At 45.1% G+C, this 23,218-nt stretch overlaps 2 pseudogenes across 2 annotated transcripts; both read left to right on the top strand.

The window, feature by feature from the left end:
- The first annotated feature begins 3,776 nt into the window (after nucleotides 1-3,776).
- On the top strand, nucleotides 3,777-5,058 carry LOC311598354 (protein SET-like; annotated as a pseudogene). The gene is made up of 2 exons: nucleotides 3,777-4,257; nucleotides 4,468-5,058. The product of its transcript is annotated as a protein SET-like (transcript).
- Nucleotides 5,059-13,627: 8,569 nt separating this feature from the next.
- Nucleotides 13,628-15,848, top strand: LOC311598353 (small ribosomal subunit protein uS12-like; annotated as a pseudogene). The gene is made up of 2 exons: nucleotides 13,628-13,768; nucleotides 15,022-15,848. The product of its transcript is annotated as a small ribosomal subunit protein uS12-like (transcript).
- The last annotated feature ends 7,370 nt before the right edge of the window (nucleotides 15,849-23,218 follow it).

Genomic DNA, 23,218 nt, shown 5'->3' with positions numbered 1-23,218 from the left:
ATTTTTTTTTATTATTAGTTCATGTGAAAAACAAACAAACAAAACTCATTTAAAATAATAGGGAATCCTTGATGTCCATCCACCAATAAAATAGTTTTATTCAGCTGCAATGAAAGTTGTAATTTGCAGGAAAATGAGTACAACTGGAAATTCTATGTTAAGCAGAATAACCGAGAAAGATACCAGTGCGCTCTCGTATGTGACTCTACTCATCTGTGGGTATTTATGTGGGAGCGAGCGTGGTCAGAGGTTAGCAAAGTGGGAAGGATGCCTGAGCGGAGGGAAGAAAAACACTTTAAGGGAGCTGGGAGGGAGGGTAACAGAACACATGGACAGGGAAGTACTGGGGACAAAGGGGACAGTGTGGACAGTCAGGGGCAGGGGTTGACACAGAAATGAAGACTGGAGGGAGGCATCAACAAAACCTAACTAAATATGTATGAAGCGGTGTGAGGAAACCTATTGTTTTCCATGCTAATCTAAAACAACAAAAAATGGAGGTGGGGCTGGGGAGAGGGCTTAATCTGAGTTTGTGCCCAGAAACAATATAAGAAGTCAGATATAGTGGTGCACTTTCAAAATGTTAGTGGCGGGGAGGGGGTTGCCGGAGCAGCTAGCTGGGGGTAGGGAGGACGGGCCAGAAACAAGAGAAGCCACAAGGGGTGGAAGGAGAGAGTTGGCTTTGGAGAGCTGTCCTCTGATCTCCACATGCATGCTGTGTCACCCCTGAACAGACATGCACACTCACACATGCACAGAAACACACTCACACATGTACACACACAAAATGAACACACAAAACTTTAAAGCAAACAGGAAATGGCATTTCTCCCGTCCATCCACAACTGATTTCTGATATTTTTTTAAAATGATTAACTGCATTAAAACTGCACTGAACATGATTTTTTTTTCCCATTCAAAAACCATTTTAGCCTAATGTCCCCCCAGTTCACAGTTCCAGAATTGAGCGCTGCATAGTGCTGGGCACAGTGGGGCTGACTGGAGAGGTAGAGGCAAGTGCATTTCGATGACTTCAAAACCAGCCTGACGTTCTACATAGCAAGTTCCAAGACAGCCAGAACTCCATATTAGACAAACTGTCTCAAAACAAATAAATAAAAACAACCCCAGCTAACTTAGTTAATTCTTTCAAAAGCGTTAAGAGCTACTGATTCAGGGGTGCTTGAAGGTTATTTAGGGCTCTCAATGGATGTGTTCCTGTATCATTTACTCCTTTGCAGTATGTCACCTCAGTTTGTACAGTTTCCTTCTGCTGTCTGCCTGTAACTCACTTAAAAAAAATGTTGCAGAATCTGGACGTGGTGATGCACACCTTTAATCCCAGCACTCGGGAGCCAGAGGCAGGTGAGTGGATCGCTGTGAGTTTGAGGCCAGCCTGGTCTATAAAGTGAGTCCAGGACAGCCAAGGCTACAAAGAGAAACCCTGACTCGAAAAACCCAAAAATAAAACAAACCAACAAGCAAAGTGTTACAGAAGCATAAATCTCTGAGTCTGGACCTTGAGTGACAGTGTGAACCCCTTTCTTTTTTTTTTTTTTTTTTTTTTTTGGTTTTTCAAGACAGAGTCTCTCTGTATAACCTTGGCTGTCCTGGACTCACTTTGTAGACCAGGCTGGCCTCGAACTCACAGCGATCCGCCCGCCTCTGCCTCCCGAGTGCTGGGATTAAAGGCATGCGCCACCACGCCCGGCCGGTGAACCCCTTTCAACCCCTGGGAACAAGCAGCGATCTGTTGAGAAGCAGATCTGTGCCTACAGCCACCCGGAGGACCCAGGCCTGTCCCTCCAACTGCAGCCATTCCACTGCTGACTGAACAGGGAGAGCAGCAGAAACTTCAGACACCGTACAGCACTGTCTTAGGACTTTTGGACGTTCAGCAATGAGCAATATAACCAGCATCCTGCAAGGCCAGAATGGAGTTCTTTTCTCATGGAAGACCTTATGGACTGAAGCCAATGCCCTGTAGTGCAGCACATGTCTGGTGTGTGTGAGACCCGGGGTCCTGTGTCCACATCCCCAGGTCCAAAACCAAACGATGCTTCCTAACTTTCCGGGACGATGGAGCAGGCTTCCCACCCATGAAGGGATTGAGAAAGCCTGTGGGTTTAGCTTTCAGCTCCAAATATAACAATGTGTACCAGGTGGAATTTTATCACAGAGCCAAGAGGGGAAAGAAACGAAGGCAGTGCGCGTTTGCTCCTCCTCCTGCTCTTACCCGTCATCCAGTGGGCTCTGCCCACTTTCATCTTGCCTTTCTGTAGCAAGAAAGTTGAGCCCTTCGCTCCCTGCTCTTTTTTCGCATGGGAGCACGTCCCCCCTCAGCAGCTGTCTGCGCACTATTAGACACAGGCAGGTTCCCTAAGGGATGCGTGTCTCCTTTTGCCATTCTCTCTCCTTCACAGCATGACATTTCCTGCAGGAATTTAAAGCGAAACTCTTTTAAGTCAGGACTTCAGGATAAACTTTGCTACTTTATTGAAAAAAGAAGCACATAACCAGGCATGGTAGTACACACCTTGAATCCCATCAGGCAGGAGGCAAAGGCAGGCAGTACTCTGTGAGTTCGAGGCTAGCCTGGTCTTCAGCTGTGTGCTCCAAGATTCCCAGGCTACATGCATGGTGAGAGCTTGTCTCAGAAAAACCAAGAAAGAAAGAAAGGAAGGAAGGAAAGGAAGGAAGGAAAGGAGAAGAGAAGAGAAGCACGTAATCCCACAGTGTTTCTTCCATGGGGTTTTCTTGGATTTCGGTTTTGTGTTTTAAGACAAAGTTTCGTGTGATGCAGGCTGACTTCAAAATCACCGGCAGATGACTTTAAACTTCTGATCCTCCTGCCACCACCACTTCCTGACGGCTGGAATGACAGGCGGAAATCACACCCCAGGGCTGCATTCATACATTACATTGTAACAAGTGAGTTACACCTCAACTGCTCTCCCCACAGTTTCAGCTTTCAGAACGCTAGAAATGAAACAGGTCAGATAGAACCGGTTGAGACTGATTCTGTCAGTCATCTACTCATGTTTTAGGCCATGTGGATAATTCCCCTTATGTCTGAGATGTTGCATTGTGTAGATGTGTAACAGCTTGTTGATCCAGCCATTAGATGCTAAGATTTGTTCTTTTTTTAAATATTTATTTATTATGTATATGAGTACACTGTCTTCATGTACACCAGAAGAGGACATCAGGTCATAATACAGATGGTTGTGAGCCACCGTGTGGGTGCTGGGAATTGAACTCAGGACCTCTGGAAGAGCGGCCATCTCTCCAGCCCCTAAGATTTGTTCTTATTTGGTATGATTATATATAGTAGTATTATAAATCTCTTTATTTTATTTTGAGTTATAAAACTACAGTGTTTATTCTCTCTCTCTCTCTCTCTCTCTCTCTCTCTCTCTCTCTCTCTCTCTCTCTCATTTTTCAAGACAGGGTTTCTCTCTGTAGCCTTGGCTATCCTCGACTCGCTTTGTAGACCAGGCTGGCCTTGAACTCACCGTGATCCGCCTGCCTCTGCCTCCCAAGTGCTGGGCTTAAAGGCGTGCGCCACCACCTGGCCTGGTATTTAATTTCAAAGCTACTTTAGCAGTAGAACTATCTATCAAACAGCCATTTATAATGTGTGGCTTTATATGTCAAGGTTTTAACTTAATAGTTGGGAGTGTTAAATGAAGATACCTTTTTAAATGTACAGTAATTGTAAAAATTGATAAGTTTTGAGTTGCTGCGAGTTTCTTCCTGCTGTATACATCAGGCCTATGCGCTCTGGCTTCTGCCACCTCCCTCGTGCTGTGGCCCGGAAATGGCAATCCTCGATCTGGCCTCAGCCCAAGAAATGCAGACCAGCTCCTGCCCTGGAGCTGGAGAACACGTCAGCCTCTCCTGAGCTGCTGGAAGGAGAAAAAACAGCAAGAAGCAACTGAACATACTGATGAAGTAGACAGAATTAATGAACAAGCCAGTGAGGGAATTTTGAAAGTAGAACAAAATACATAATAAACTCCGCCAACCATTTTTTCAGAAGAGGTCAGAATTGATCACAAAATCCCAAATTTTTTGGTAACAACATTTGTCAACCACGCACAAGTGTCCGCACTGCTTGGGAGGAGGACAAGAGGCTCTGTATTATTTGACCAGAGTTGAAGTGACGACATTTGAAGACATTAAATCAGGTTACAGAGTAGACTTTTTATTTTGATGAAAATCCTTACTTTGAAAATAAAGTTCTTGAGCCGGGTGGTGGTGGCCCACGCCTTTAATCCCAATGCTTGGGAGGCAGAGGCAGGTGGATTTCCGTGAGTTCAAGGCCAGCCTGGTCTGCAAAGTGAGTCCAGGACAGTCAAGGTTACACAGAGAAACCCTGTCTCAAAAAACCAAGAAAAAGAAATAATAATAATAATAATAATAATAATAATAATAATAATAATAATAATAAAGTTCTCTCCAAAGAATCTCATCTGAGAGTGGTGACCCATCTTCAAAGTCCACCAAAATCAACTGGAAATCTGGAAAGGATTTGACAAGACACTCAACTCAAATGCAGAACAAAGCCAGCAGGAAGTGGCAGCACACAGCCGGAGAGCTTCTCACTGACCACTCTGATGCAGCTGCAGGTGAGTCAGGAGAGGTCATCAGAGTTGGTATGCGGCCACATCTCTTGCAGGACTATGTGGTTCCTGATAGAGATGAGGAAGGAGAGGTGGAAGAAGAGGATAGAAGATGATTGATGATGATGGTGGTGGTGAAGAGGAAGGCTTGGAAGATATTGATGAAGAAGGGGATGGGGCTGAAGGTGAAGATGATGATGAAGGGAGGGAAGGAGAGGATGGTGAAGGTGAGGATGACTTCTTAGCACAGAAGACTGACAGATTCCAACCTTCTTTTTTACTTTATTTTTATTTTTATTTTTCATTTTCTACAGTCCTTGGGAGCAAGTTGAAGTCATTTCCTTCTGTCTTTGTGCTCAGTTGCCCTGTTTTGAGGTCTCTCTTAACATCATGGTTGTCAACTTATTCAGGAGTTGGGGGCAGAATACCTTGAGCAAAATACAACAGAAAAAAAATTTTTTTTAAATGGGTGAGTTTCATTATTACATTTATTTTGATCCAAGTTATCATGTAGTCCAGGATGACCTCCAACTCATTATGTAGCTAAGGATGACCTTGTACTGATTTTCCTACGACAGCCTCCCATATGCTGGAATTACCAGTGTGCACCACTGTGTTTGGTTTTTCCTTACTATATCTTCACACACACAGGCTTTCACATACTCACCTACATATTACATATATATATCTCCAACCTGTGGCCCTCTCTCTGGCTATCCTTTAATACTTCCCTTCCTGGTGCATAATCTGTCTTTCTATTCTACTTATGAAAGAAAAGATGCAGTCCATGTGTTTCTCATTTGAAAATTAGTTAGGTGTGGCCACTTGTACTAAGCAGGCTAAGGGTGGCAACAGACCAGAAAGCTTAGCCCTGGGATCAGTTGAACAACTGTGTGTGATAATGTTTCCAATTCCATTCTAGCTGTGTCAGTTTGAGGCTTTGCAGAAAACCACAATTATCTTAGTTAGGGTTTCTATTGCTTGGATGAAACACCATGACCAAAAAAGCAAATTAGAGAGGAAAGGGTTTATTTGGCTTACACTTCCATATTGCTTTCATCACCAAAGGAAGTCAAAACAGGAACTCAAACAGGGCAGGAACCTGCAGGTAGGAGCTGATGCAGAGGCCATGGAGGAGTGCTGCTTACTGGCTTGCTCCTCATTGGTTTCTTCAGCGTGCTTTCTTATAGAACACAGGACCACCAGCCTACAGATAGCACCACCCACAATGTGGTGGGCACTCCGCCATTAATGGCTAATTAAGAAAATGCTTTACAGCTGGGTCTCATGGAGGCCTCTTCTCAGTTGAGTTTCCCTCCTTTCTGATAACTCAAAGTTTATGTGTCAAGACACAAGACCAGCCGGCACAACTGATCCATTGCCTATTCAACACACAAACACAGCCCTATTAAGCCACAGCCCTTTCTTTCTTATTCATCCCCAAGACTTCACAGTCAAAACATAATTTTAAAAGTCCCTCACATTCTTTACAAATTAAAACGCATTAAAATTTCAGTTTCTTTAAAACATCTAATCTCTTTAAAAGCCCCAAATCTCTTTTAAAAGTTCAAAGTCTTTCAACCACGAGCTTCTGTAAAAACCAAAAATAAATTAAATACCTTCTTCAAGAGAGACAACCAGAGTACAGTCGCAACCTGAACCAAGCAAAAATCAAAATCCCATCTTACAGTTAGTAAGTGGAAGTAAACCCATGTTACAGTTATCTGACTGTCACTCATGATCGTCTGGCCTCCTCCAAGGACCTCCAGTCACTTTTCCCTCCCTTCCTCTGTAGCACACAGTTTGTCTTTTAGGCCCCAGCTGGCTCCACTCCACTGCCGCTGCTGGTCTTGGTGGTCACCCCATGGTTACCAGCACCGCCAGAATGCTGAGGCCTTCTGCTGCAACTGGGCTGCACCTTCACCAGTGACCCTTTCTGGCCTCTCACGGCACCAAGCCTCAGCTGCTCTCCATGAGCCTCGGCTCTCTTATGCCTTCAAAACCAGTACCACCTGGGTGACTCTTACACTACCAAGTTGGCTACCAGCATGAGATACAACCTCAGCTGCTTCTGGAACACAGCTTCTGTGTGCTGGCCCTGAGCAAACACTTCCCAGAAGACCTCACCTCAGCGATGCTGGTCTCTTCTCAGTCACGGCTAATTTCTTAGCTCCAACTGACCAGCATCGATTGACCCAGTAGCACAAAGGTTTCACTTCCCTGTCACTTGTCTCTTGCTAATCACAGGTGAATCTTTAGTCCCAGCTCACCAGAACCACGAAATCTCAATTCAAAATAGCAAACGGTGCTGATAGAGAGTCCTTAAACTTCCCTCTGAATGCCACAAGACAGGCCTCTGTCTCCTGCACTGCTCTCAACAGTCTTAGGTCAAGCTCCTGCAGAACATCCCACTGAGCTCTCAACCCCCAAGGCTTTTCTAGGCCCCAAGTCCTTCCGTGATCCACCCAAAAACATGGTCATGTGTCTCCCAACAATATCCCAGAATCCTGGTACCAACTTGTCCTGGTTAGGGCTTTTATTTTGTGGCAAAACACCATGACCGAAAAGCAAGTTGGGGAGGAAAGGGCTTATCTGGCTTACGCTTCTGTACTGCTGTTCAATAGGATGGATAGGTGGAGTTATGTTTGGATTGTGCTTCTTGTCTGAGCTCAAATTTTGAGGGGCTTCCCCTCACGAAGCTGGATTGGAAGGTAGAGCACTCGGGGATGTAATGAAGGTGAAATGAGGTCATCGGATGAAGCCTTCATACCATAGGACTGTTGGTTTTACAAGAAGAGGGAAAAAATAGAGCCGGGCGTGGTGGTGCACATCTTTAATTCCAGCACTCGGGAGGCAGAGGCAGGCAGACCACTGTGAGTTCGAGGCCAGCCTGGTCTACAAAGAGAGTCCAGGACAGCCAAGGCTACACAGAGAAACCGTGTCTCAGACTTTCTGCTGAATAAGCTCACCCTTTCTAACTCTTTCTGAACTCTGGATGGCTGGTTCAACTCAGCTGTTCTGGCTCAAACTTCTCTCCTAGCTGGCTGATTCCACCTGGCCTCTCTCTGCCTCTGACTGAATTGCTCTGCTTGGCCTCATATTAATATTGGCAATATGTTCTATCTTCTGGCTCCTTCGCATTTTCTGGCTTGTTCTGTCTTCACCTGTGTCTGACTTGTTCTCTCTTCAGCCTGTCTCTGTAAAACTCTCCAGGTAAAACTGAACTGAACTATGACAAACTCAGCTCCAATGCACTGCCTCTCGACCCCTAACTCAGCTCCAATGCACTGCCTCTCAACTCCCTAACTCAACAGAAAATGCCTGCACAGCACTCAGAAATCTGCCTGCCTCTGTCTCCTGAGTGCTGGGATCAAAGGTGTGTACCACCACACCTGGGACTAAATTTTATCTGAAACTTGCTCTCTCCTGGGCTGGCCTTGAACTCAGATCTGCTTGCCTCTGTCTCCTAGGATTAAAGGCATGTCTGTATTCTAGCAGGATCAGACCTAGAAGGTCTGATGTGATCTCTTGCCAGAGCAGCCATGTTCTGAATGAAAATTCCTCTACATACACCAGCAAGGAATGTAAGAAAAGAATTTTAACTTGATGCATATTAACTGGACCTTAGAAAGTGTTCATTGTCCTGGCAGCCAGGGAGGGACTGGGATGCCCTGTTTATTGGCAGGAGATGTACAATATCCTTGCATTTAGTTTTTTTTGTTGTTGTTTTGTTTTTTGTTTTTTGTTTGAGTACTGAACTGTGCGGGAGCTTGTTTCGGCTTTTCATGTTCATTTTCAATATATGAAAGCTAAAATTAATAAATCTCAATTGTTAAAGAAGATTTAGTTAGCTGGGCGTGGTGATGCACACCTGTAATCCCAGCACTCAGGAGGCAGAGGCAGGCAGATCTCTGTTTGAGGCCAGCCTGATCTACAGAGTGAATCCAGGACAGCCAAGGTTACACAGAGAAACCCTATCTCGAAAAACCAAAAAAATAAAATAAGGTTAAGTTACACATCTCATTTAAAAAATTATACATGTAGAAAATCTGCAAAATAAATTTAAGCAATCTACTTATAGACCATTAAGCAGAGTGCAAAGGCTGTATACGCACATTTGCCATTTTTCATAACTGTCTTTAAAGCTTTTATTCACATTTTGCTCTTAGTAATTAATATCCTTTTAAACTATATGAATTACAATAATTAACAACAAAAATCTCTTGTACTTTGCTTTGGTAACAATATGCTAATAAGCATTCCTGAATTCTAATAACTGTGAGAAGTCTAGTGCATCGAAAGGGTGTGCAACCCAAGTTCTCTCTTAAGTATTACAATAAACTTAAATTTTCTAAGACTTCCTCTTTAAATCACAGGGGTAAGCCAACCATTAGGCCATACTTTTTTTTTATATACTTTTACTTTATTACACATGTGTAAAACAAACTACATACAGCAGGGAGAACCATGTGGCAATCATGAGAATACTGAGTTCTATACATGTTACATTCATAGTGACTTGGCCATCTGCATTCGTCTCATTTGAAGTAAGTGTTTTTCCTGCCTTGTTGGCTCTAGGTCTCCGAATGAGATTCAATATCTATCCTATCTCAACTCTAATAGCTTAACTTCTTTATCTTGATCTAAAATGATCTTGTCCCCTAACCAGCTAAACTTGGTTATAAACTATACTATCTTGTCTTCAACGCCCCTCAGAGACTTGAGAAGGAATAAAACTTAAATTCCTGAGTGAACCAGCAGTGTGGGTTAGCAGCTTCCAAAATGTACAAATTGACTTAAGACAGTTTACCTCCTGACCAGTCACCCAATACCCTTTATAACGTTGGAGCCTCATCTTTAGCTTTCTGGCATTAGGCCATACTTTAACTTGATACTAAATGCCTGATAAACTAACCTCCCTTAAATATCTAAAAAACATTTTTAAAAATGTACATATCCTGCTCAGCAGAATGCTGGTAAGATTATGGCTTAACTCTTACAAGATTTCACCTGAGATAAGTATTCTCAAAACTTACTAAGATGCCCGCCCCCAAGAAATAATAGCCACTGTCTCACATCGCCAAGCCTCTAAGGCCAGATGCTTGGAGCATTTATGAACCCCGGTACTTCAGGGATGGGGAACAGATCTTCCTGCTGTCTGATTGCCCTGTGGCATGCCTTCCACAACACTGATGCTTTTCTGACCTCCAGAGAGTATGCCATGTGGCTCACATGTATACCTACAGTCCAGGTATACATCCCCACAGTGGTCTTAAAAGAGGTAAACACTAGTGCCTTTCAACAAAGGAATCTCTACAATCTTGTTTACAGATATAATTAAGGATCTTTTTTTGTTTTGTTTTGCTTTTGTTTTTGTTTTTTGTTTTTTGAGACAGGGCTTCTCTGTTTGGCCTTGGCTGTCCTGGACCTGAGTTGTAGACCAGGCTGGCCTCGAACTCACAGTGATCCGCCTGCCTCTGCCTCCCAAGTGCATGCGCCACCACGCCCGGCTTTTGAGCTGAGATCTTTATGAACTATGTTCAAGGCTTAAATTCAGTGTGTGAGTGTAAGACATGACTGAGAAGACTCAGACACTGAAGAGCAGTCATGCGGATTGAACAGACTGGAGTGATGCAGTTACAGCCAAGGAACACTTGCAGGGCCAGCTGCAGGAAGATGCAGGGAACCATGCTCCCCCAAGATGCATTGCACAGCCTCTATCTTCAGAACTGTGAGTGAATACAGGCTTGTTGCCTCAAGCCTCCAAACTGTAGGTGTTTGCTAAGGTGGCCATATTCATATGGGATATACAGGGCCTGCCTCATGGAATCTATATTAAGACTCTTGAGTTGCAAAGATGGAAAGCTAATGACAGTCTTAAATATGAAAAGGGCACTGGTCTGAAGGAAGCTAGTTGCTAGAACTGAAGGCTAAGAAGGGAACTGGAGCTGGAAACACTGGTTCACACCCGTGTGTAAGCACAGACACTGAGGTTGGAGCAAAAGGATCATGAGTTCAAGGCTAGCCTGGGATACATAGTAAGATCTTATCTCAAAATAAAATGCCTGAACCTCAAGACAGGAAAGAGGTAAAATCCAGGTCAGGAGTCCTGGGGGGACCCTCTCTCCTTACCTCTGTGCCTGTTTCACTGTCTCCTTCCACCACAGAGCTACTCAGACTGTAGAATATGGCGATGGCAGAGCACCTGCATCCGTGTGTGGCTACTCCAGCCATACTCTAGACAAGTAACTCGTTTTCTCTCACCCCCCAAACCAAAGAGCTAGCTTAGTGATGGAAGTTATGGGACTTTGTGATGTTGGCCGGCGGGGGCAAAGAGCAGCAGCTTTCAGGCAGCCTAGCATCACGAGGGAAAGGCTCTGTAGTGTAGCGTGCCGTGAAGCTACGCCATTCAGAAGTTACGTGTGCCCAATGCATCTTCCACTTAGATTACTTTCATCTTGTAGCATCTGTGCTCCAGGGCTTAAAACAACAGCAGAGGGGCTGGAGAGATGGCTCAGAGGTTAAGGGCGCCACCTGCTCTTCCTGAGGTCCTGAGTTCAATTCCCAGCAACCCCATGGTGGCTCACAACCATTTATAATGAGATCTGGTGCCCTCTTCTGGCATGCAGGGGTACATGCAGGCAAAACAATGTATACATAATAAAGAAATATCTAAAACAACAACAACAACAACAGCAGGCACTGTTTCATCTTTCTCTGAGAAGCAAGGAGAAAGCCTCAGTGCTTCTTGTGACTTAGTCCAGAAGGCATAAGCTACTACTTTGCCCTCTACTAAGTACAGCCCACATTTAAGGGACAGAGCCATCCTTTTAGTAGGAGAATCAAAATATTCACAAGTAGATTTTACATCGTTTATCTTATTTGTGTGTGTGTGTGTGTGTGTGTGTGTGTGTATGTGTGTGTGTGACTTATTTGCTGTCTGTGTATGTATCACCTGCATACAGGTAACCATGGAGACCAGAAGGCATCAGAACCCCTAGAACTAGAATTACAGATGGTGGGAGCCCCCTTGTGTGGCTCCTGGAAACCAACCTAGGTCCTTTGACAGAGCACCAAGCGCTCTTGGCTACCAGGCTGTCTCTCCAGCATCCCCGCCCCCCCATTCACGGGAGATTTCAGAAGTCACCGCTGGGCTGCGGTGGTGGTGGTAGCGGCCCACACCTGCAATCCCAGCACTCAGGAGGCAGAGGCAAAGGCAGGCAGTTATCTGTGAGCTGGAGGCCAGTTCACAGAGTGAGTTTCAGGACAGCCAGGTCTATACAGAGAAACCTTGTCTCACCACCCCCCCACCCCCAAAAAAAACCTCCAAAAAACAGAGACCTCAGAGATAATAGAAGAACCAACAGTGTGTAGCACTTACTGGATTCTGGGTTTTCTAAAGGTAGAAGAGGAGCCTTGAAGACAATTGGCATAGGAATAAAATGTCATAGTGTCTGCAACTTACATTCACACAGGTCAAGGGAAAAAAAAACATAAAAATGCTAGTACTTCTTAAATTCCAACAGAGAGCATACAAGTAAAGGAGCATATCTGCTCAGGACCCCAAGACTAAGTTCTCAGCACAAAGGAGATTTATTTGCCCCAGAGGGACAATCGACAGGGACAAAGAGACAAAGATTGGAGTTAGAGAATGAGGGAGAAAGGGAAAGCAACGAGGGAGAAGTGAAAGGGTATTTGTCCCAGAGGGGGACAAAGGACTGCCTCTGGTAGAGAGGTGACAGATGTGGCCTCTAGGAAAATGGCAGTCTATAAAGGTGAAAGGGGAAACCCTATGTTAGGATGAGGTGGTTAGTTTTAATTGGCCGTGTTAGTTAGCCCAAAGGGGGCTTTTTTTTTTAATTTACACATTTTTAATTGAAAAATAAAATAATTCATATTACATCTCATTTGCCATCCCATCCCATGCATCCTCCCATTCCTCCCTCCCTCCCACTTTCACCCCAATCCCCCTTCCCTATGACTGTGACTGAGGGGTACCTCCTCCCCCTGAATATGGTGCTAGGGTATCAAGTCTCTTCTTGGTAGTCTGCTATCTTTCCTCCAAGTGCCATCGGGCCTCCCCATCAAGGGGACATGGCCAAATATGGGGCACCAGAGATTGTGTGAAAGTCAGTCTCCAGTCTCCACTTAACTGTGGAGAATGTTCTGTCCCTTGGCTAGATCTGGGTAGGGATTTGATGATCATGGCATGTTTGTCCTTGGTTGGTGCCTTAGATCGAGCAGAACCCCTGGGCCCAGATCCGCCCATCATAATGTTCCTCTTGTAGGTTTCTAGGACCCTCTGGATGCATCTATTTCCCTATCTCCTATATTTTTCTCACCCAGAGTCCAAAGAGGGCTTTTGATGGCTGGACTTCAACATGTTAATAGCTGGACCTTGGTAGTTACCCTCAGCAGGAGGAAGTGGCCAAATAAGGGAATGGACCTTGGTGGCTAGCTTTAGAAATGTTATCTTACCTGGCACTGGGGTGCACGCCTTTAATCCCAGCACTCAGGGAGGCAGAGGCAGGCAGATCACTGTGAGTTCAAGGCCAGCCTAGTCCAGGACAGTCGAGGCTACACAGAGAAACTCTGTCAAGAAAAAACAAACCAACAAAAGAAAAGAGAGAGAGAGAGAGAGAGAGAGAGAGAGAGAGAGAGAGGGAGGGAAACAAAGAAAGAAAGAAGTGTAATCTAATAGTTTTTAGGAAGGCAGACGGAGTTGGGGAAGAGCAAGGTCTGCCAGAGCCATGTTTGCCATGCTCGGGTTGGCTAGAGTCCCTCCAACACAGGTATTTATCATACTAATTTTTGATTTTTGATACCTTTAAAGTTTCTAAGACCTAAGGGTAGACAAATTAGGATAATAAGGGGCTCACATTTTGGATAAAGCTCTCCAACTCGAGGGTGAAGACTCAGGTTGCTGTGCTTGGACTGGCCGTAACAGAGAGCAGCTGTCACACTGCTGCCCTGCTTCATCCACCATTTCTGACAAGTGCCCCATGTGGGCCTCTGGGAACTCTGCTCTTGAAGAGAAACGTGATGAGGGTTCCTGGAGGATAGCATCTTTTCAAGCAGGTGGAGAAGCCACACTGCAGATGTCGAAGACATTTGGGGAGAGTAGAACAAATCAGAAGTTGATGGCAAGGAGAAAAGCCAATGTCCCTCACAAAACCCATAGAATTCAGACCTTTCTAGCCTCCCTGTCAGCGTTCCAAAGAAAATCTCGATGCATCCTTTAGCCACTGAACACATAAGATCCCTGGAAGGAAAAGATGGAAGGGAACCATCTCCTTATCAGAGAGTCCAGACATTATGCCTGCATCTTCCTCAGATACAATCTGGTTCTGCTTTGGAGAATGCAGCAAGAGTCTTTGGAATTTTGATGGTGGCTGCACCCAATGTGTAGATTGCTTTCGGCAACATAGCCATTTACAGAATATTAACTCTCCTAATCCATTGCTGTGTAACAGTTTCCTCCAGGGTTAAAACGGTCCATCCCGAAGGAAAGCTCTTTAAACAAAAAGGTAAACAACTCAAAATAGCTTCAGGAAGTTCCTAAAACTGACCAGAATCTAGGCCCCCTCCCGCCAAAGTAAACAATAAAACTGGGACCACACCAAAAGAATAAAGTTACAAAAAAGACTAACACCAGACCAGCTGTCAAAATAATAATAATAATAATAATAATAATAATAATAATAATAATAATAATATAGTAATAATAATAATTATAACAATAACAACAATAATAATAAGCTAAGAGCTGCCTAAAAAATGTTCAGCCCAGAGTCACTTGAAAAGGACACTCTCCAACTCTTTTGCTGCCTGCAGGCTGTGCAGTATGTTCCAGGTTAGAGCTGTTGTGAGCTCTCACTCATGCTGGGGTGGGCCTGGTGACAACGCTGGCTTTGTGTCATTTCTGCTTCTGTAAGTAGTGCCTCACCCATATTCCTGTAAGTGACCCCAGTAAAACTCGTTGGTTCACCACCAAGTTGGACATTAGTGGTATCCATACTTTGGTCTGTCATGGATTTCCTGTAGCTAAGGTGAGTGAATGTGTGTGTAGCAGCTCCCCCAAAAAGTTTTGTCACAGAGCATCTGTGAACATAGGAAGTCTTTCTATCTTTTAGTATTTTCTTTGATTTCTTTCTTCAATGTTTGAGTTTTTCCACTGTAGAGGTGTCTTACTTCCTGGCTTAGGTTTATTTCAAAGTGTTTTTGTTGCTCTTACTTTGAAATGTTTGAGAATGGGATGTTTTGCTGATTTTATTTACTCCTTTATTTTCAAATTACACATGTTTGAGTATTAGGGTAAATCTGGCCTTGCATGATGTATGGTCACATTCTTTCTGTTTCTATTTTATGGAGGAGTTTGAGAAATATTTGATATTAGTTCTTTAAAAGTCTGGTAGAAGCATCACCTCTCTCTTTCTCTCGGGCCAGTGGCGCCGGCAAGATCGGCAGGTGTCGTGGTCTCCGTACTGCCAGGAAGCTCCACAGTCACCGACGTGACCAGAAGTGGCATGATAAGCAATAAAAGAAAACTCACTTGGGCAAGCCCTGAAGGCCAATCCTTTTGGAGGTGCCTCTCATGCTAAGGGAATTGTGTTGGAAAAAGTAGGAGTTGAAGCCAAGCAGCCACATTCTGCTCTCCGGAAGTGTGTGAGGGTGCAGCTCATCAAGAACGGCAAGAAGATCATGGCGTTCGTGCCCAGTGATGGCTGCTTGAACTTCGCTGAGGAAAACGGTGACGTTCTGGTTGCTGGACTTGGTCGAAAAGGTCATGCTGTAGGTGATTATTCCTGGAATCCAGTTTAAGGTTGTTAAAGTAGCCAATGGGTCTCTTTTGGCCTTGTACAAAGGCAAGAAGGAAAGACCAAGATCATAAATTTTGACAGTGCAAACACAGTAATAAACTTTCATATTCTGAAAAAAAAAAAAGAAGTCTGGTAGAAGCTGGGCGTGGTGGCATATGCCTTTAATCCCAGCACTTGGGAGGCAGATCTCTGTGAGTTCGGCAGCCTAATCTATAAAGGAATCCAGGACAGCCAGGACCACAAGAGAAACCCTGTCTCCAAAAAACAAAAAACAAAACAAAACAAGTCTGGTAGAATTGAACAACTAATACTCCAAAGTCTGGGCTTTTTCTCAGCTGAGAAAAAATTTATTATTGCTCTGATCTCCTTGCTTGTTATAAAACTGTCTAGGTTGTTTATCTCATATGGTTTGGTTTAGGTATGTTATGTGAATTTAGAAACTTGTGGATTTTCAAAGGCTTTTCAATTTAATGGAACATAAGTTTTCAAGGTACATCTTACTGATTTTTTTTTCAAATATTCTTGAGGTCAAATTCTCCTTGAAGAAAGACTTTTTTAAAACTTCCATGGGGAGAAGTGGGCAAGGCAGGGTGGGAATCGGGTAATCCGAGGAATGACTGTTGTCCAGGCGTAAGGGCTCTCTCTGGATGTCTCACATTGACCCTGGAGTGAAAAGTCGGTCGCCAGTGTTCTGAGTGTGAGCACCTAGAGTCCTGAGCTCTGATTCAGAATTGGCTGGTTTTCAGATGAAGGGAACACTATGTCTAGGACTGAGCCAGCTCTGGAGGGCATGTCCTGGTCACCAAGGACCTAGCTGATAAAGTATCAGAAATACACAAACATTGAGCGACTCAGAACACAGAGACTGCCAGGCGTGACGGTGCATGACTGTCTGTGGTCAGCCCTCAGGAGGGTGAGGCAGGAGGACTGCAAGTTTGAGGACAGCATGGGCTGCACAGAGACAGAGCTTGTTCTCCGCAAACGAATGTGACTCACCCAGCATCTAGTATGTCATATACCGTCTAAGTGTCAGGGATCTGAGCTTGGTAGCTCGAGGTTTTTGCTCAGAGGTTCTCAGGAAGTTAGTGTCACTATATGTCAGGGACACAATCATCTGCCGGATGCTGCGGTTGCAGGATCTGTGTCCCAAATGAACACCCACATATCCAATTGTAGAGAATCCTCGATTCTCTGGGGCCTTTGCTGACAGCCTCGGTTCTCCTTCATGAAACCTCTTGGTACCGACCTCTCCTAGAGCAAGTGGATTGACAGAGGAGGGGAATCAAGATGGAGGAAGGGAAACTGGCATGTGTGTATCAACGTGAAAGCCACGTTTACAAACAGGAGCCACCTGCCTGCCTCTTTTATTTGGGATCAAATTCTGGAAAGAGCTGTGTGCGGAGCATCAGCCCTGAGGGCACTGTGGAGGAACTGCTCTCTGAGGGCTCTGGCTGCTTTGTCTGTGAGGTGTGCTCTTAATCTCTGAGGTGACACCTTCTATGTTTCTGAAGGGGTGTGTGTGTGTGTGTGTGTTGTGCACATGTATGTGCACATGTATGTAGGGGCTCAAAGTCAATATTGGTTGTCATTCCTGATAACTCTCCACCTTTATTTTTTGAAATAGGATCTGTGGTGGTTTGAATAAAAATGGCCCCTATAGATCCATAGGCAGTGGCACCATTAGGAGGTGTGGCCTTGTTGGAGTAGGTGTGGCTTTGTTAGAGGGAGTGCAGCACTAGGGCGTGGGCTTTGAGGTCTCTGTGTGTCTTAGTTCCCTTCCTTCTGCCTGCCGACCCAGATGCAGAACTCTCCGGCACCATGTCTGCCTGCACGCTGCCGTGCTTCCTGCTGTGGTGATAATGGACTAAACCTCTGCACTGTGAGCCAACCCCAATTAAATGTTTTCCTCTGTAAGAGTTGCCACGCTCATGGTGTCTCTTCACAGCGCTAAACTCCTCACTAAGACAGGGTCTTTCACAGAACCTGAAACTCATTGGTTCAGCTCTGCTGGCTCTGGTGGACTTCTCAAAAGGCTGGACTTAGAGTTGGCTCTTGTCGTCCTCAGGTCTCTATCTGGGATTTTTAGATCTGAACTCAGGTCCTCTTCTCGTACAGCTGGCACTTTACTTACTGAGCTATCTGCCCTGCTCCTGAAATCTTACAAATACATGTTTTCTGGTCATGCCTACAGATCTTTGCATGACTGCTTTCCAGGCAGACCTCTGAATGTGCTCTTTGGTTGGAAGCATTTTACACTTGTACATAGTTGCTTCTGAGAAGGCTGACAATTTCCACAACCACCCAGTCCCAGCTCCTGATATGTATCAATTTCCTCTGTTAAGATCCAATGACTTCTACAGGAGGCTCTTTAGACTCAAGTAAACAACTCAAAACTCCCAGGAAGTCCCTGAAACTGACTATTTTACAAAACCCATGACCCCAAGGTCAGATAAGCAATGAGGAGACTCAGATAAGACTAGCTGCCAGAAAGAGACTCTTCAACCTGTTGAGCTGTCTAAAAGTGCTACAGCGAGCTCCAGAGTTGAGCTTTTATGAGCTGTTGCTCGTGCTGGGCTGGGCTTTTGACGACACAGCTGCCTTTCAGTTATTTCTGATCCCATGAATAACCCCTGACCCAATAAACTCATTCCCAGGGACTGTGGTGGTATCTTTATTTTGGTCTGTAGTTGGTTCTCTGGGGTAATGACTCTTGTGCACGTCTCCTCAGATACTGTGTCAGCTGTTTTTCCTGCTGAAGTGTCCCCATCAACATCTGAGTTGAATCAACTGGAGGAAGTTGGCACACCCCAACATTTTGATTTGAAATATCCTCACTAAAGCACCCAACACATCCACTTTTGTCCCCTAGGATGATGTGGACAGCACTGCTCAGCCTCTGGCAGACTTTAGGAGATTGGTACTTGCATTTCTTTTCTTTTAAGAATTATTTCTTTTGCCGGGCGGTGGTGGCACACGCCTTTAATCCCAGCACTCAGGAGGCAGAGGCAGGCGGATCGCTGTGAGTTCGAGGCCAGCCTGGTCTACAAAGTTAGTCCAGGACAGCCAAAGCTACACAGAGAAACCTTGTCTAAAAAAAAAAAAAAGAATTATTTATTTTCTGTATATGAGTACTCTATTTGCAGGTACAGCTGAATGACAGAGGAGGGCATCAGATCATATTATAGATGGTTGCGAGCCACTATGTGGTTGCTGGGAATTGAATCCAGGACCTCTGGAAGAGCAGACAGTGCTCTAACCACTGAGCCATCTCTCCAGCCCCCGTTCTTGTCTTTTTAACAGTCTTGCCTTGCTTTCCTGCAAGACTGGAAACCTGTTGAGGCTGTCCAAAGTTTCTTTTCCAGTTAAAAGAATTTTCCATACATGAGGTTTTGTTAAAAAAAAAAAAAGCAACACCTACTTAAGATGCCAGTAATCACTAAAATTTAGTGACAATCTTTGTTGTGGGTAAAAACAGTAAAAAATAGTTCATTCTTGCATAGTTTGTGACAGGTTTCTGGGAGTGGTCTGGCTGGGTGAAGGTGTGATCAGAGGTTGCAGCCAGACTCGTTCTACATCATACACGCCCTTCCTTGGGGCCACTCTAGAATAGATATGTGACAAATGAGGTGGCGAGAGTGCAAAATAAGTGCCTTCCCAATGCCTGTCCTGCACAAAGGCCGCAGGGCTACTTAGCCGCCTCCCGCGTCCTCTGCCTGTAAATGGGAACAGATGAGGGGGCGGTGGTGCTCTCCTTCCAGGTACTTCCCCGCCCCCCACCCCGCCCCCCATACCCTGAAGCTCAAAGGTGCCGCTTCTGATTTTGTTCCAGTTTCTTTGGAGAGGTCGTTCAGTGGAAATTCCTTTCCTAACCTTTTGATCAAGGGCAGCTTTCCTCACAGGAACTGGCACAGTCAGCGGTTTTGTTTAACTTTACCCTCGCTCCTTTGTTAACTCAGCTTGGATCCAGTGGTCTTTGGAATTTGGTTCCTTACTTCCTAATGACAAAACAAAACTCTGCAAGCCTAGCTTGCCGAGGCTGCTGCTGGGTTTGGGCCCTGTAGCTTAGTACTCCTGCCTCAGCTGGAAGAGCTTATGAGGATGATACCAGCGCCGTCCCTAACAGCTCTGTTCAATGGTCGCTGCGCGGTGGCTTTCCCGTGGAGTCTGACGCAGAGCAGCTGGAAAGCTGCCACTTGAGGTGTTGTATCTCTTTGTCTGTGTCTCAATGGAAATCATTTGTGACTATGGCTGGTCCTCAGTTCGTTCTAGGTGGGAACCCATTGGTGTCTTCTCTTCATTATTCAGACGTTTAAAAATAAGACATCGGGTCTCAGTGAGTTCCAAGACAGCCATGGCTACATAGTGAGACCCTGCCTCAAAAACACAAACAAGGGCTGGAGAGATGGCTCAGAGGTTAAGAGTTAAGAGTTAAGACTGCTGCTCTTCCAGAGGTTCTGAGTTCAATTCTCAGCAACCACATGGTGGCTCACAACCATCTATAATGAGATCTTGTGCCCTCTTCTGGCCTGCAGGTGTTTGTGCAGGCAGAGTACTGTATACATATTAATGAATAAAATCTTTAACACACACACACACACACACACACACACACACACACACACACACACAAACCAAAACCTACAATCTACCTATCCTGTATTTCAGGCAAGTCTCAAGACAGTGTGTCACTCAACTCCAGACATTTCAGACTAGAATATGAAGGTCAGCTATGTGCATACATGATCTGTCTCCAGGCACAGAGACACAGCACAGAAATAGCCAAACTACCCTAGGTTGGCCAAGTTACACAACAGACATCCCTCAGGCAGCCTCGATCCTGAGGTAAGGTAGTATAATAGAGGGTATAATTTTTTTCTGGTTCTGTACTCCTTTTTTATTTTTATTTTTATTTTTTTATTTTTTTTTATTTTTTATTTTTTTTTTTTAGACAGGGTTTCTCTGTGTAGCCTTGACTATCCTGGACTCATTCTGTAGACCAGGCTGGCCTCAAACTCACAGTGATCCACCTGCCTCTGCCTCCTCGAGTACTGAGATTAAAGGCGTGCTCCACCACGCCGAGCTACTCCCATCTTGTAGGGCCCTCACATACTATTCTGAGCTCTTCCCCAAGGTTCCACCTCCTAATCCCATCACAGTAAGTTAGGACCATTGTCTGAATGGGCTGGGTAGAAGACACAGAACTTGAATTTCGTTTGAGGGGAGGTCAGGGAATGCATCCATCATGGTGTGGCCATTTGGCAACGTGTCCCCTGTTGGAGCCATATTTTCTAGAATTCCCATTGCTTGTGTTTCCAGTTTGGGTAAACTGAAGGGATGTGTTCACTGGAGAGATGGCTATTGTTTTTAATTTCTAAGTATTATCTGTATGCCCGCCTAGCAATCAATTAAGAGACAGACATTTGTTATATTTTAAAATAGCCTTAGTTAACCGGGGGTTAGGGCAGACATTAATCCACTAAACTACCACCCATAGTGGGGCAGGTATGGGATCCCTGCCCAAATCCCATGCCATCTGCTTCTAATAATTTCTATCAAGCCACCTCCCATGCATAATCCCAAATACTTGCTAATGTTCTTCATCTGGGCTGGATTCTCCATCCACGCTGGCCATGTGCTTCTCCTCCATCTAACCTATGGCGGCCTTCCTCTCTTCCCTTCTCTGAGGTCTCTCCTCTTCTCAGGACCCTCAGATCTTTCTTCTTCCCAGGATTTCTCTCTCTCTCTCTCTCTCTCTCTCTCTCTCTCTCTCTCTCTCTCTCTCTCTCTCTCTCTCTCTCTCTCTCTCTTCCTCTCCCTCTCTCTCTGCCCAGGGACCTTAGCCACACCTATCTTAGCTGCCCTGCCCAGGTGGGATGGCTTTTTATTAATTAACATCAAAATGCATCAGACCATCCTCCCCCAACAGATGGTGAAGGGCTGTGGTCATTCTGTAGTGCTCCCTGCTGGTGCCCCTCTGCTGGTGGACACAGCAGCAGGGCCAACAATCTGTTGGCTTTCTTGCAGCGTTCTTCATCTCTGCACAAGTGTATGAGTTTAGTTTCATGAGAAACAGCTCTGGATTTTTGCAGGACACCCTCAGCACCACAGTGAGAAGCAGGAAGGACAAACGCGGGCTCTGTTCATCAGGTTTCCCTGACTCACCATCTTTTCTTACCAACTCGGCCTTGTGTGTCAACTTTGGCCTTCAACATTGGATGTGGTTACCTAGCAACCCTTCACAGCGAGTTTGCATAAATAAGCCGAACCCCTGCAATGACGGTGTGTGGTGTGTGCATATGCTCATCTGGACCGCCTGGATGAGAAGCTCTGTGGTCAGGGCTCGAGGTTTAGCCAGCCTCCCCTGGGAAGTAGTGTGTGAAGGCCAAATCCGGTGTAATCCCCTCACTGGTTGCCCAGAGTGGGAGCAGGCAAACCCTCAGTGGTGACTCATGTGGAGAGCAGATTTTTCCTCAAGCAGAAGATGGTCCAGAGGCCCAGTTACAGGAGACGGCTTCTCTCTAATGCCACTCTGCTCAGCCCCTCAAGCTGCATGTGGCAAGGCAGAGCCCCGCCAATCTAAAATCCCATCTATTAATAACATTGTTATGAAATCAGAGACTAGAACTGATGCTTAAGGAGCTAAATTTATCAAATAGAGAAAAACGATATGTAATTAGTCACATCTATTATTTCCTTGCCTACCGAGTTTCAGAGATGTTGAACAACGCTTCAAAAAAAAAAAAGTTTTAGTTTGTTGTTAATGTGACAGTGTCTATTGTAGCCCAGGCTGGCTTCAAAGGTGACATGTAGCCATGGGAAGCTTTGAACTTGTTCCTGGCCTCCATCCCCTGAGCACTGGATCAATGGAATATACCAGCATCACTGATTTCATTTTTCAGTACTGAAAAGTCCGACCCATGGATTTATGCATGTCAGGCAAGCACTCTACCAACTGAGCTACAGTTCCAGTCCTTGAAAACACAGCTTTTGACTGCATTTGTTCCCTGATTACTAGACCACTCTCATCCTTGGGAAGGCTTTCCTCTTATTTTTATTTTTTATTGTTGGTATTTCGAGACAGGGTTTCTCTGTGTAGCTTTGGCTGTCCTGGACTCGCTTTGTAGACCAGGCTGGCCTCGAACTCACAGTGATCCTCCTGCCTCTGCCTCCCAAGTGCTGAGATTAACGGTGTGCACCACCACCACCTGGTTTCCTCTTATTTTTAAATTGTATGTATGTATGTATGTATGTATGTATGTATGTATGTATGTATAAGCAGGGCCACATAATGTAGTTCTTGCTATCCTAGAACTTACTATGTAAACTAGGCTGGCCTCAAATTTTACAGAGGTCTGCCTCCTAAGTGCTGGGATTAAAGATTTGAGCCACCATGCCTAGCCTGCTTTCCTCTTCTTAATATACACATACATACATACATATATACATACATACATACATACATACATACATACATACATACATACATACGTCAGGTCTCAAAGAAACTGGCTAACTGTGGTGCCTGTTAGCATGCCAAAGCACACACAGGCCTCTCAGCTCTTCTCCCCTGCCCCCTACTCTAGCTAAACCTCCCCAGCCCAGAGCCTCCATTCCCCTTGCCTACCCCCCTAGCCCCACAAGCTTCTTTCTCCTGTATAACCCTGCCATTCCAGCTATGACCTCTCTTAGCTCCCTTGCTTCCTTCCTCTCTTGGCCCCCTGTCCTTTGCTCCCTCTCTTCTCTTTTTTTCCCTCTTGCTCTCCTGTCCTCTCT

The sequence above is a fragment of the Acomys minous genome (genome assembly GCF_964271855.1).
Source record: "Acomys minous genome assembly, chromosome: 5".
Taxonomy (NCBI): domain Eukaryota; kingdom Metazoa; phylum Chordata; class Mammalia; order Rodentia; family Muridae; genus Acomys; species Acomys minous.
This window is presented reverse-complemented; position numbering and strand designations above follow the sequence as displayed.